The sequence below is a fragment of the Lissotriton helveticus genome, chromosome 9 (genome assembly GCF_964261635.1).
Source record: "Lissotriton helveticus chromosome 9, aLisHel1.1, whole genome shotgun sequence".
Taxonomy (NCBI): domain Eukaryota; kingdom Metazoa; phylum Chordata; class Amphibia; order Caudata; family Salamandridae; genus Lissotriton; species Lissotriton helveticus.
In genome coordinates this window covers 133,285,042-133,300,595 of record NC_136070.1, presented here as the reverse complement: position 1 = coordinate 133,300,595, position 15,554 = coordinate 133,285,042, and the positions used below count along the sequence as shown (strand labels likewise).

General features: G+C 45.3%; 1 protein-coding gene across 4 annotated transcripts in view; it reads right to left on the bottom strand.

The window, feature by feature from the left end:
• Positions 1-15,554, bottom strand: part of ZNF106 (zinc finger protein 106) — a 395,360-nt gene that overhangs the window by 354,331 nt on the left and 25,475 nt on the right. The gene's annotated exons all lie outside the window — the stretch shown is intronic.

Genomic DNA, 15,554 nt, shown 5'->3' with positions numbered 1-15,554 from the left:
GTAACAGAAACGAAAGTGGGTTTTGATGAAGGAGCTTTAGTTTAATGCACTTCGTCACATCTCATTATCATACAGAATAAGAACTGTCCCTCTCCAGCCGTTGATTAACTTCCAAGTTCCCCAGGTCCTTGGGTAATGTACTGCTCCAGACCAGGTTTCTTCCTTTAAATTAAACAAGTCCCAAAATTCAGAGAAAACAAGCACTAGCAAAGCCAATAGGTCTCACCATTGGAAGAGCTATAGATTTTGGCAAGGGGGTTTAGCCACGTTGTACACCAGCGTGACTGCTGTTCAGAATAGCTCAAAGTTATTGGCGTGGGGTGGGGAAGAGTGGATTGGGGAGATTGTGGTAGAGTGGGGTTGATTGGCGTAGAGTGGAGTGGGGGTAGAGTGGGGGAGTTGGGTAGCTTGAGATGGAGTGGGGTAGACTGAAGTGTGGTACGAATCAATAAATATAAGATTTCGAGAGCGCTAACTTAGCCCAAGGGCATCAAGGTGCTAACCACAGAGCAATGTGCAGGCAGAAGACACATTCTTACCAACATCTAAGGCAGAGTTCTTCAAACTTATTTGGGCTGCAAGTGTGGGTGTGAGTCGTGTGTGTGTGTTTGGAACTTGTAATAGGTCAGAAGGCAAGTCGGGAGCACAGATCAATTGAAACTTTATGACCAGCAAGTACTCTTATTTTACGCCCCTATCTAACTCCAGCGTTAGGCACGCGCTTATTTGAAATGAAATTGCAGCTCGAGAGCAACTGCATTTCACGCGACTCCTACATGGCTCCCCTCTCTTTGTTGTGACCACCCACCTGCATCAGACTCTCTCGGGCTGGCTAACTGCTCATTGAGGGGTCTGAATGCTACGCCATCCTAGAGGTGGCTTAGCGAGGCGCAACGAGGAGAAATGTTTTCATTCCTCCTCGTTTTTCCCTCTTAATGCGTGCCGCATTCTACAGCATGCATTGAAAGAGGGAAATGCCTGTAGTGATTGTTTATGTGCAGAAAGGGGCACCTTCCTGCACAAAAACAATCTCCCCACGCAGGCATGGTGCAAGGATGCCTACGCCAGCACATGGCTGCAGGTTGTGCACCAGCGCAGGGGGAAGCACAGATATGCGTCATATTCTTGTAAATATGTCGCATCCCTGTGCTTCGGAAGTGCCGCAGCCCAAGGGTTTGCGGTGCCACGCTGCGGCACTTCCTTGTAGATCTGCCCCTGGATATGGAGCACAACCTGAGGAAAGCAGTAGCAAAAATCCATCCACAGATTGACCGCCCGTGGCGAAAAACAGGCACACCCATCACATTTATGTTGGTGATGTTATCAATCAATGTCATGTGTAAAACAAAGCATCCTAGTAAAAACAATTTGTGCACATTTTAACTAGGAAAATGGTTGTTTGAGCCGTGTAATAACCTGTCATTTCAGTACACCCACTCACAAACCTGCACTTTACCAAACACTCTTATTGTGTTGAACATTATTTGCTGGTTATGGCCCGGGATATGCGCGCGGCGGTCAATTATGTAGTGTACTAGATTCCAGAAATTTCTGCCAGGTGGTGGTGGGGCCCAACAGCTAAAAAAATTGAGCTGGGGGGGCTCAACCTGCAAAAGTTTGAAGACCTCTGCTCTAATATAACCTTTGAAACACCCAGTGTTAAATACAGACTACCATTCTTGAAACCATTGACACACCAATACCAGTTACTACATACGCACTCACTGATTCCTAGGTCTACACACACATTCACTCATTCCCCCATAGAGTCACTCATACATACAGTCACTCATCAATACAACACTATCATATGCACTCGTACACCTATACAGACACTCACACACTGCCACTCATCCATGGAGTTACTCACACACCTAGTCAGTCATGCAAAGAATCAATCACACTTCCATTTCCTCAACTATACAGTTATACACACAACACCTTACTTATTCAAACATATACTAACACATACTTACTCTCTTATACAATCACAAGTACACAATGATCCATACAGCCACTCGCACATTCACTGGCTCTCATTTATAGTCATTTATATATGCCAACTCTCACATGCACTGTGTTTTACATATGTACTTACTTGAACATGTAGCACTGAGATATCCATTCACTCACTAACACACCCATGCACACAGTCAACCACCCATATAGCCGTTTTCCACATGCCCTCTTGAACTCATACACCTAGTGAATCAACTGCTCACACATCTATGCACAGTCACACACCTCCCAGCCACCCACACACACACTCAGTCTCCCATTCAAATACTTGGGCAACCAATCAATAACCCATATAGCCACTCTTATAGCTACTGATCAACACATGCAGCAGCTTACACAACAACAGACATACTGATACACACATTCAGACAGTTTAGTGACTAACCCTTGCATTTAGTAAGACACATTTAATACCTCACTCATACAGTCAGTCACGCACCTACTAAATCCTTCATCCAGACACTTATACATCCACTCATTCTTCAATATGTAAAACATATTTAACCCCTTCCGCGCTCATGACCAGCTCAGCTCGTCATGAGCTACGCCGCTCGCACGCTCATGACGAGCTGAGCTCGTCATGTAACGCGGCTTTTCGAAAAACGCAGCGGGAAAACCGCTAGCGCGCATGCGGTTAAACTTTACAGAAACACACAGTCATCAGTGATGTCAAATGAGATGTCATCAGTGATGTCATCAGTGATGTCATCAGTGATGTCATGAATGATGTAATATGTGACATCATCAGCAGTGGATTGCGGGTGCGCGAAATATAGTTAGTACAACTAACTATATAGGAGCAATTTCAATGGTTTTTTAAATGCTAATTCCTAACTATATAAGGCCTGAAACCTATGGTTTTTTAAGTGAATATATATATATATATATATATATAAATCTATCTATAAATCTATCTATCTATCTATCTATATCTATAGACAGCTGCACTGTGGAACATCATGCCAATACATATTAGGAAAGCCAAGACAGAGAGACTGTTTAGGAAGGCTTTGAAAACTTGGCTATTTAGCCTTCCATGATTCCCCTAGCCTCCTCCTTTTGCTGCTGTCGGGGGTAGCCGTGCACTTTATAAGTGATAATAATAATAATAATGATAACATATATCTATATCTATAAATCTATATCTCTCTCTCTATATATAGATATATATCAAAGGTAGACAACCTTGGAGCGACTATATATATATATATATATTTATATATTTCTATAGGAAGAAAATGGTTTCTTTTTATCTATACTACTATTATAAAGAGAGAACTTGCACCTTTTGGCCAGGTAAACTCGGGAACCACAGCGCCAATCTACACACCCGATACATCTAGGAAAATGTCAGGGTGTGTAGATGGACATAGGCTATATAAATAAAAATAAAAAATTAAATTAAAAAAATTACGTTTGTAAGCAAAGTAGTCCCCTGAAAGTAGCGCCGGCCGGGACCTAGCGCTGGCCACGCCGCGACGTGCGTCATGACGACAAGGAGGAGGGCGGTGCAGTAATGCCTCGATATCAGTCTCTCAGGGCAGTGTCTCTCTTCTATGTCTACGGCTCTGCAGCGAGCTGTGTGCGAGATGGCGACAACAGGGGAGCCGAGTGCGGTGGAGCGGAGGGTCCGCACTTGAGCGCACTGAACTGCCGCGCGGCTCGGAGCTGCCGAAGGTTGCGGGATCTTTGCGGGGCCCGAGAAAAGGTGTGGAGGCAGCAGTTTCGGAGTAGGTAGGTGCGCGAGTGAGTCTGGGCGGGGGGGGGCGAGTGAGTCTGGGCGGGAGCGGGGTGCGAGTGAGTCTGGGCGGGAGGGGGCGCGAGTGAGTCTGGGCGGGAGGGGGGCGCGAGTGAGTCGGGGCGGGAGGGAGTCGGTGCGGGAGGGGGTCGGGGCGGGAGCGGGTGTACTGCCCCCAGCCCCTTTCTGCCCCAGGCAACGCTGGGGCGGGCTGCTAGTTTGTCATATTTTGGGACTCCCCCTTTTTCTTAGAACCCGCTTGACGGATCACCCTGCTAAACACTCCAAAAAGGAGCAGAGAATAATCATTTTTTTGGTATATTACTGTGCAGATTCGTGTGCGTGCACGCATGTGTTGATTCATACTGGTGCCAGGCTCATAAACACACAAGTTGGCAATTAGAATCTAACCTTACTCTCGACCAAAACCGACGACAACTTCTGCACCGCCGAACACCTGCACTTCCAGATCGACACCGACCCAAACACCACCCTCAGAGGAACCCTCATCTACAGACATCTAGAGACCCCGACCACAGTTCAGCGACTCAATCGCTGACTTCGTCAGTACACACGGCCTCGCCTCCACAGACTACATCCTTCTCGGGGACCTGAACTTTCACCTCGAGAACAACAACGACCGCAATTCCACCACCCTGATCAACAACCTCGGACTCAGACAACTCGTCACCACACCCACCCACTCCGATGGCAATAGCTCCTAAAAGCTCCCACGTCTCCTTCAACCACACCACCGAACTCCACTGGACCGACCATCGCTGCATCCACTTCACCATCCGGAAAACCACCACGCACCACCACACCCAACAGATCCTCTGCCGCTGCTGGAGCAAAGTCAGCGAAGAGCAGCTAACCACCACCCTTGCCCACCTGCCGACCCCACCAACCCAGACACTGTCGTCCGCAACCTCAGACAATGGATCGACGACTGCCCAAACACCCTCTCCCAATCAAGAAACCCTCCAACAGACACACCAGCAAGAAAGCAAACTGGTTCACATAAGACCTCCAGGCCTCCAAGCAAACCTGCCGTAGCTAGAGAAGAAATGGCACCGCGAACAGACACCAGACAGCCACGCAGCCCACAAGAACGCTACCCGCAGATACCATCAACTCATCAGATCCGCCAAAAGAGCTTCCTTCAAAGACCGCCTAGACAACAACGCACACAACAGCAAAGAGCTCTTCAACCTCGTGAAGGAACTCTCCAACACCAACGACATTCCACCTTCGCAAGACCTGTGCAACTCCCTTGCCACCTTCTTCTATCGCAAGATCGCAGACATCCATGACAGCGTCAAAGTCACAACCTCCCCGAAAAGCACTGAGACCTCCGCCCTCACGGCCCCTATCCGCACTGACCCCTTGCTCTCCTGGACCAACATAAACGACAACGACACCATCAAAATCATGAACACCATCCACTCTGGATATCCGCAGACCCATGCCCACACCACATCTTCAACAAAGCAAGCACCAGCATCGCACCCTATGTCCAGAAAGCCATCAACATCTCCCTCGAGTCAGCAACCTTCCCGGAGAGCTGGAAGCACGCCAAGATCAAAGCCCTACTCAAAAAACCCAAGGCTGACCCCAAGGACCTCGAGAACCTCCGGCCCATCTCCCTGCTCCCGTTCCCGGTAAAGGTCATTGGGAAGACGTCAACAGACAACTGACCCGCTACCTCGAGGAGAACAGCATTCTGGACCCATCCCAGGCGGGTTCCGCAGCAACCATAGCACTGAAATTGCCTTCATCGCCGCCACCGATGACATTAGGGCCCTGCTGGACAAAGGAGAAACCGTGGCCCTCATCCTCCTGGACCTGTCAGCCCCCTTTGACACCGTCTGCCACCGCACCCTACGCACACCTCCACGACGCTGGGATCCGAGACAAGGCTCTGGACCACCTCCTTCCTCTCCAGCAGAACCCAGAGCATCCACCTCCCCCTTTACAATCCAAAGCCACAGAGATCATCTCCGGCGTACCCCAGGGCTCATCCCTAAGCCAGACGTTGTTCAACGTCTACATGGCACAGCTCCCCACATCGCACGAATGCATGACCTCAACATCATCTCATACGCCGACACCCAGCTGATCCTCTCCCTCACCAAGGAGCCTCGGCCAAACTTCTGAAACGACTGCACTGCATATAAAACACCTCTGCATGCCTGATCTTTGACATCCCTCACCGCAGCCACATCACACCCCACCTGAGAGACCTGCACTGGCTACCCGTCAACAAGACGATCATCTTCAAGCTCCTCACCCACACACACAAGGCACTCCACAACACCAGTCCAACATACCTCAACAGACGACTCAGCTTCTACACTCCCACCCACCAGCTCTGCTCCGCCGACCTCGCCACAGTCCCCCGCATCTGAAGGAGCGACCTCCAGCAGCAGATCGTTCTCCCTCCTCACCGCCAAGACCTGGAACACCCTCCCCATCCTCCTACGGCAGACCCAGGACCAGCTAACCTTCAGAAGACTCCTCAAGACCAGGCTATTCAAGCAATAGAAGCACCCCCACCCCCCCCGTACCTTGAGACCTTTACAGGTAAGTAGTGCGCTTTACAAATGTTCTGATTGATTGATTGATTGCTTGCTTAAATTTACCACAAACCGCTACAGTCAATCAAAATGTAAGCATGTATATTACTTTTTTTTTATCATTGCAATACCTAATCAATTACACTTTGACTTTATGTTTTTACATCTGCTGTGGTAAGCCTGTGAGTCGTTTCTTGTGGTTTCAGTACCTACACCCCCTGGTGGCAATTCAAGTGAACCAAGCAATACCCTAGGACTTCATGTCACCTTTTCCAGTCGTGGACCTTCCTTTTAGAAATAATTGTTTTCAAGTATGTCAGTGCAAGTAGTTTATTTGAATGCAGTGATCAGTTAAATACAACGTCAAGGCTAGAAGTGTTGTCCCGAGAACTCTTCTTGTAGGCCCTACTTAACCAGTCATCAAATGGTTTCTGATATAACAAGTTGCCAGATATGCTTTTTTGACATTGGACAACTTACGACCTGTTGGCAAGCACAATGAAAATGCTAATGGTTAAATAAAAACATAAATTAACAGTCAAGTAGAGAGATTCATGAGATAAAGACCCGGTTTCAAGCTAACATAAATGGCAAGCTAGTCCTCAGACAAAAACAACAAAAAACAGTTGCTTCTCTTTGTTGGAAAGATGGAAAGTCGCTTTATTAACAGTGAGCCAACATATCCCAAAGGGGAAACATGGAGAGGAAAAAGAAAGATATGAACAGTCCATTATACTTGCTTTTAATGCAACAAAGTACTTTTCAGTGACGCTCTGAAAAATTAGATTAAGTGAAAAAAGATTCAAGAGTCACGGAATGCATGTCTTCAAATAAACCTGGTCAGGGTCACCGCGCACCCAGTTCATAATGTACTCTGGCCTGTCTCCTTTGCATTCCCGAGACATTTGATGTATTTATTTTGGTTCTTAATTAACTAATGTATTACCTACACTCAGAAGTGATTTGCAAGGAAAATACAGTTCAGTCACCACACAACACCGATTTGCTGATAGTTAAAAAGCTTAGAGGAACTCAACTAACCCTCAAATGTCATCCAATGGGTTGCTTTGCAGGGAAGTCTGGCTCGCTCACAGGCAGGTTTTCGAATTAGCGGGCTTTGTTGAGCACCTGCACCGCCGACTAAAATAAGTGGGTGCATAAGGCTCTGGCGTGTTACCAGAGAGCAACAAATACCGCAGATCATTTCCAGACACAAAGTGGAATTAGTTTAGTCACGAGCGTCTTTTTCTAAACAGATTTTAAAGCACTCATCCATATACATCTTCAAGCTTTTTTTTTTTTTTTTTTTTTTTAGACGTCGAGCTCCCCCCTCCCGACAAAAAATTCTGAAAGTTGGTACCCTGCATCATCGATAGCCATTCCCACCTGCAGTGTGATGTATTCCTATAGGTTCTGTATCGATCCCCCTATTCCTGACCCTATTCTGGTTAACAAGTTAACTAGCAGCCATCCCATGAGGCAGAAAACCCCCATGATGCAGGAACCGTTATCTGATTAAGCCACACTACGGCACAGGAACGTGTTATCTGATTAGGTCATAACGCTTGCCATCTAATTAGACAAGCGATATTCCTCCAGCCCCTGATAAGGCATACGGAGTTCTCAAAACAAACCAAACCTATGACAACCTGGGAAAAACCCTGCGGCCATTGTTTTGATTTCACCGAGAACTTCAGCAAAAGAATGTGCTAACGACCAGGTCGTATGACATCCTTATTGACGTATCTATGTCCATCCTTACGTCAATCTCGGCACCTTAAAGGTATAAATATTACCGATATTGCCCTATGCAAACACACGCGGTGGTGACGAGATCGGAGCAGCCAGACTTGCCGAAGCCCAGAGCAGACCCCGCTGGCGCAGCCCCGCCTTCCTGACGCGCTGAGAACGAGAAGCTGCCTTTTCTCCTGCCGAGAAATCCAGCCCCGGCGCTTCCGGGTAGCCCTTGCAGGCAGCCTGGAATATCGAGACCAGAGACGAGAGATACCATCCCTCATTCATCCTAGATTCCAGGTACAGAACTGAATAACCCCTTGCAGAGAATTCTTTAGTCAGTCACTTGGCAAAACAAACTTAACTTAAACTGTAACTTTCTATTCCCGCCCACGTATTAGGCTTAGGTCAGGTACACGGGGTAGGCGTAGTTAGAAACACCAGTTGAGTACGATTAGTCAAATGTAAATGTGTATGTATTCATTTTATTCATTTTAAACCTTCATATGGCTTAGAAACCATATCAATGTTTTTACAGTATTATTTTATACTTCTGCTTTTAATGTATGCACTTTACTTAACCATAAGTATTGCAATAATATCGATCCATTTCTCTTGTATGAGAAAAGAGACTGATCAATAAATAACATCTTTTATTGAATACGCCCGTCTCTTCCTTTTCTCTACAATCTGGTGAGACTAAGAATGCACGTACTGACTGAGTAAAATAAGTCGTCTTTTGTTTCCACACGACTCTAGAGATACACTCTTGATTAGGGGAGAGCAAAGTTGTCATGTTCTATGGTTGTCAGAAACTAAATCCCTTCTTGTCTATCCAGGGAGGTTCAACTCCTCCTTGCCTATTCGAGAAAGTTTCTAGTGAACTCTGAGCCAGCTGGCAAACCCAAAACTTTAAGTCTAATATCGACAGTAGTAGACCTAGTTAACGTCTGGTCTAGGCCTATACTATTGAAGGTATTATTCCAATGCGCAGAGCCTATTGGGATAATAGGAACTACACTACATGGCGCCCAACATGTTTGGAAGGGCGATAAAACTAACGTAAGACATTTAGAGTAACTCAGTCGTGCTTTTTCACTCAGACCCCTTTTTTCCCATAATACTCCAAAGACGTCTGGAGTGGGTGAAAGGTAATATCCGCCAGACCTCGCAGGAGGAAACTCCTATGTATGGTTCTTGGTTTAGTCAACGTTGAAGGATACACTGTTCCAAAATATTGTGCATCTAATCTTTGTCTCCATAAGAAACCTGATCTGCAAACAAAAGAAATAAGCTTCCTGTCGGTAAAATGGTAGACAGTGATGATGAAAGAGAGACAGTTAGAATAGCAACTGAACTCGCAGAAGCTGATACTGCTATGCAAGAAACAGACCCGAATATAATACTCATCGCGGTCAACATAAGAAAATCTATAACTTTAAAACTTATAGAAAATAGACGGACACCTAGAGGTGGCACAGTCATATTCGTAATTGAGGCACACGAATATCGGCAGACAGAGGCATTCTACACATGGATAAACTTTCCAGCAGCAAATGCTGTAACTAAGTACTTCCACTATTACAAAACAGAGGAACCTCCTGATACGTACACTCCTTTCGAGGAGGTGGAAGTACCACTTAAATTTCAAGAGCATCTGCTCTTATTTAATGGCGCCCTAAAACATAATAATCACATCACCAGGCTCGGTCCCTTAGGTAGACCAGGAGCAACGTGGCCGGTCCTAGCCGGATACACACCACATCCAGACATCGAAAGAATGCCTGCACCAGAGCTTTTAACACAGCTAAAACAATTAATAAAAGTACATAGACAATTAGTCCAATATGTGATGCGGACTTCAACAATCCAACCAGCAATTAAAATTCCACAGCTGACCCCTCACCAGGGGAACACAAATAAAATTACACCACAGAACATACAATCATGCCTAGGTAAAGTACCAGCTAAACGGGAACAAATACCATTCTGGTTAGCACAAAAAATCACCCAAATAGAGGCGGTGTTTCCAGACACCACCCCGTTAGAAAAACACAGGATTCTGACTATCTGTCTTCCAATGGGAATCGCACCACACGTGGAGGACTGTGACACTTGGGGTACAGTCTTTGCTTCCATCTACACAAAAACGCACGGTGTTCCATCCATTTTGGTAATACCAGATGTGCTAAAACAAATTCAAGACGAATACGGTCCAGAACCCGCTTTAACTCTTGGTATGAAATTACTAAAAGACTTCAAGCAGGTCTCGGCTATACTATTAGCCAACATAAAGGGAGAAGCAGCAAACGTGGCGATCCGCCAGAGGTTAAAGGAGACAGATATAGCAGACCAACCAGCTGAAATTGCCAGAATTATAGAAAAATCCTATGAGGAACTAGGTAGAGATAGTTTAGGTGGAATACCAGTAAAACCACAACTGATTGAAGATCCTGAAAAAATATTTTTTAATAATAATTCAACACCACAAAAAAAGAGCTGGGATGGAAACAAACAATCCAATCCTAAAGAAAATAAATTCCAGTCCAGAGGAAGGTCTCCACGGCGAGAGAAAAATCTCCGAACCAAAGACACAGGTCACCCCAAAGTGACCCCTCTGGGAAAAGATATAACCTTAGAAATAGGGATAATATAAAGAAGCCTGATAGATATCAAGACATTGATACACGTCCCTCTCAATCTTTTCAGACTTCCTCGCAGAAATCGGAAAGAAGAGGACGATCAGAACAAAGAGAAGAGCACGCCAAGTCCAAAGACAAGGAATCTGCTCATCTAAAAAAGAAACTACAATTTCCAAACAAGCATTTACAATGCAACGGTTTTGCCTTTGAAAAAGTTAGAGCTATTGGCATTGTAAATGACAAAAATTTTATTTGTGTTGGTTTTGAAAACAGATAAATAAATGGCATTGTCATTTACATTGCCAACAGCTTAATCTCTCGCAAATGTACAATTGTATAACTGAACTCAAAGGTCTGACCTTTGATGTAACACAGAAGAGAGAAGGCCGTAACCCTGCATGGTCTGAACTGTGTTAATTGTTACCTTGGACTCAAATCCCGGCTTCCCCACTTGACCAAATTGTGTGATCCTCAGTCCATTGATTTCCATCACTTTCCATCGTTTTTATTAACCATACAGTTTGAGAGCACATTTAAGTAACTCAGTGCACTACAAAAACCTTGCTTATACATGGTTAATATAAAATAATCTTGGTTCACATTTAATAACAATATATGCTGTGTAACTAGAGACAGGGCTGGCGTTAGGGCAGCATGACGGGTGAGGCCGCACTGGGCACTGCCCTAAAGGAGGGGTTGTGTATATCAATAACTTACATTGTTCAACATTCAGGCAGCAATAAAAATATCAAGATAACTCTTGTGATTAATGTTCCTGCGAGAGATCTCAGTTTTATCTAGTGGCAGTTTTGACTCACCATAAAGTAGCCCAGGGGGTTAATATGCCTGTTGCAAAGAACAGGTCTGTATTTTCTGTGGAGAGCTGAGTGGATTAGTCAAGCCTGTCATCACCAGTGCTTTAAAACAAATGAAGTGTATGCGAGAAAGGGGCTAAAAACAGATGGAGGGCACTTTAGGCAGGTGGTTGTGAGGGAATCAGATGAGGTCATGGGGGAATTGGTTGGAGGGGGGCAAAAAAAAAAAAGACTGTCGCACCATACGCCACCAGCGATAAGGTCAACCCTGAATAGAGAACATGGCAAGCTGACAAGTTTTGGATAATTTATGGCAAAATTGTAAGGCCATGGCGGTATTCTCTAATGTTTACTGCTCAAAAAATATTACTTTCAATAAACGTCACAGTTCAGTGAAATAATCGTTTACAAATCATTGAAACACTTTAAAATTGATGAAAAGTCCATGTTTTTCCATTTTACAGTCTATCGTAGTCATGACATTTATAGCCCGGGTTGCATCTTTTATGGCTCGGATCGTGCTCTGGCTCTTAGAGCCAGGCAGACCCAGGTTCAGCTCTCTTCACGGATGCCAGTGTCCCCCAAGAAATGTAGCCCCTTCTACGCACTTGGATGCTGCACCTGCCGCACCCCAACTTCCAACGCCAAGTCTGATGTGAGGAACACACCCCGAAGACAAGGTTATCTCACTCTTCTGTGCTCACTCCAAAAAGTGAAAGCTAGTGCTTGAAGCAGATTAAAAAAATCACAGCTCACCTTTCCCTGAACCTTTCACTCGTGTAACAAACCAACATTTTCATTAGACTACAAAAGCCGCTTGCATTTTAAACACCATGATTCGGCATCCTTCACTTCTGGGGAGTCACCCTCTCGTCTCCCTCATGGGAGAGTGAACTGGGTGAGACTTGGGAGAACAACACTCCGGCATAACGACCGACGGCTGCATTTCACTGGGGTGATTTTCTGAGAGTCTAGGGATAGCTTTTTCATTAAATAATGGTGCATGCTGAGACTTGTAGTCTAACTTGCCTGGAATACGCACATGCCTACAATTCCCAGCATGCTAACTGTCAAGCAATGAATCCTCTCGATAGCTTGGAGCAAGTGCCAAAGAAAGAGGATAGAGAACCAGGGCTTTGCCCCCCACCCATGCTCAGACATTGGTTCGGTCAGGTGTGCTCACCTTCTCTGTTCGGAGGGAGAGGATTTCCCCAACTTCAAGTGATCCCACGACCCAGGGGTGCTCTGTGCCAGCCGCAGGTGTTTCTTCACGGGATCTTTTAGGAGGAGGACTTTTTGTCAGTCTGGAGTGCCTCCACCTCCTAGAAGCATTGTGTCAGCCTCAGGTGTCGCGGAGTCCCGTGCTCAGCACATGACAGCCTGCCCCTTACTCAGAGTACACCCGAGTACAGCTGAAGCAGCACAAACAAACACTCTTGCTTCCTGCTTAAAGGGCCAGCCCCGCATTCCGGCACCGACAACTTCCTGCACCGCGCGCCCGCTGACACTGTCAGGCAGCCTGCGATTTACTTATTTTAAGATTTTGTTTCACGTGACGTGACCCAGAGTTGATGTTCAACCATTTCAGAGTCGCGTTTATAAAGTGTGCAAACATTGCTTCCACTCCGCTCCTGAAGCAGCTCTTCGCACGGCGACGGCGAAAGGGGGAGGCCAGCATCAGGAAACAAGCGGGAGGGGGCGGGAAAGGGGGAGGAGAGACGCAGAAGACGGCCGGAGCAGGAAGGCGGGTGCCGGCTCAATGCCGGACCAGATTCGGGGGCGTTCCCGGCTTTCGGCTGACGTCGCGTGACGTAGCCAAAAGGGAAAAATTCTCGGGAACGCCCCCGAATCTGGTCTGGGATTGACAGACAGAGCCCTCTACCAATGGCTAGCCTCCATTTATGGAGCTAGCCAATGGGAGGAGGGGGCAGATACCCGACCCCACATAGAGGATAAGAGGATATCATTAGATTTTGCTAGCGCATGCGTACTTCGTACGCATGCATCGCTAGGCAAAACCTAAAAAGAAGGTAGCCAGTATCAAGGTAGTTAACAATGCCGAGAATACTGAGGACACAACTGAAAAACGGAGAATGGGCTCAGACAATGCTAGACAGCGCAGCAGAAGTGAGCATAGCTCGCAAAGTCCTTATGAATCATCTGGAGACAGTGGACACGAATGAATATCTTCAAGTGGAAACTGCAGACACCAGAGTTAGCAAACCTCACAAAATATATGAAATAACTTTACGTATAGAAGGGGATAAGACTAGAAAAATAAGGGGACTATTTTGGGATAATCTCTCCAAGGGCTATGACATCCTTCTAGCTGAAAAAGACTGGCCACCAGAGTTTGTCAGGGAGTGCCCTCATGGCGAAGAAATAATTATGCCTGCCTTCTCAAATCATATCCCAATTCATAAAAAATATACACTTGCTAGAAAGTGGGCAGTAGCTCTAGCTCCTGCTTTATATAAAAATCATGTAGGATGGGATGAGGACTCTCCTCCTCACAAAATCCAGTTAAAATCACAACCTACTGCACAAAGACAGTACCCAATTAAGCAAGAAGCTAAAAAACAGGTAAAAGAAATCCTAGATCAACTAGAATACCAGGGGGTGATTGAAACTTGCACCTCACAAATGAACAACCCTTTGTTTCCGGTCTCCAAACCAGACAATTCATATCGTCTAGTTTTGGATTACCGACACCTTAACTCATGTTGCAAAACTTTTGCATTGCAAAACTCGCATAGTGCTGCACTAATGAATAACATAGTGCGCAAAAAATACAAAACAACATTAGACATCTCTAATGGATTCTTTTGTCAAAACATAGCACCAGAGAGCAGATATTTGTCTGCGTTCTCAATAAATGGCACTCAAAAACAATTCTGTCGGTTAGCCCAGGGGTACAAGAATAGCCCAGGGGTATTCTCAGCGAGAGTAACAGAATTACTGCAAACGTACGATGACGAAGCATTATCTTATGTCGACGACATATACTTAACAGATGATGACTTGGATACTCACTTGAAGAGAGTGAACACCATAATACTTGGGTTCGCTGCAGAGGGTTACAAATTCAACTTTAAAAAATCCAGAATTGCCCATCTAACAGTCCTGTTCTTAGGATATGAATTATCAAGTGAAGGCAAAAGCCTGGCTGACAATTTCCTAGAGAAATGTGCCGTACTCCAAGCACCTAGAACACTAAAAAACCTACAGTCAATTCTAGGCTTCCTAAATTTCAGAAGAACATACATTGCAAATTACGCAGAGAGGGTCAAACCCCTTTATGATCTAACAAAACCAGATTTTAAAAGAACAAATTGGACTCAAATACACACAGAAATTCTGAGATCCTTACAAACAGACATGTTAATTAAAACAAAATTAGAAACACGTGATAACACACGCAATCTTGTGATTCGAGTCATCCCAGGAAGATGCGGATTCACATACCTGACCTCTAATGAGGGAGAAAAGGTACCAATTGCATTCAAATCACACTTGTACACGGAAGCAGAAAAGAAATTCAGCATTAAAGAAAACATTGTTCATGCAGTTCAAACCGCAATAGCTAGAGAAAAAGATCAAGCGGACGGTAGACGTATCACAGTCAGAACAGCAGAATCAGCCTTTGAGGCATTAACAACACCGTGTAATTTACCAACAACAACATTGAATCCGGAATGGATACAATGGGTGAATTCAATTACAACGGACAAAGTATACTACTACTTTGATCCAGAAATAGAGGAACTAAAAAATCTAGAATATGAAAGAACATTCCCTCTGCCAATCGACATTCTGCCCTTACGACAATACGCTTGTGTAATCTATACAGACGGACATGCTCAACCCTCCGTTTGGGGAGAACAAGCATACAACCCAACATGTGAGATTACAAAAGAAGTGTGGCGCGGAGGTAAACTAAGACCTCTATTAACAAAAACACACTCAGTAGAAACTAATTCAGAACAACAGACTGAAATAATAGCATTGAAAATGGCGCTAGATAATGCGG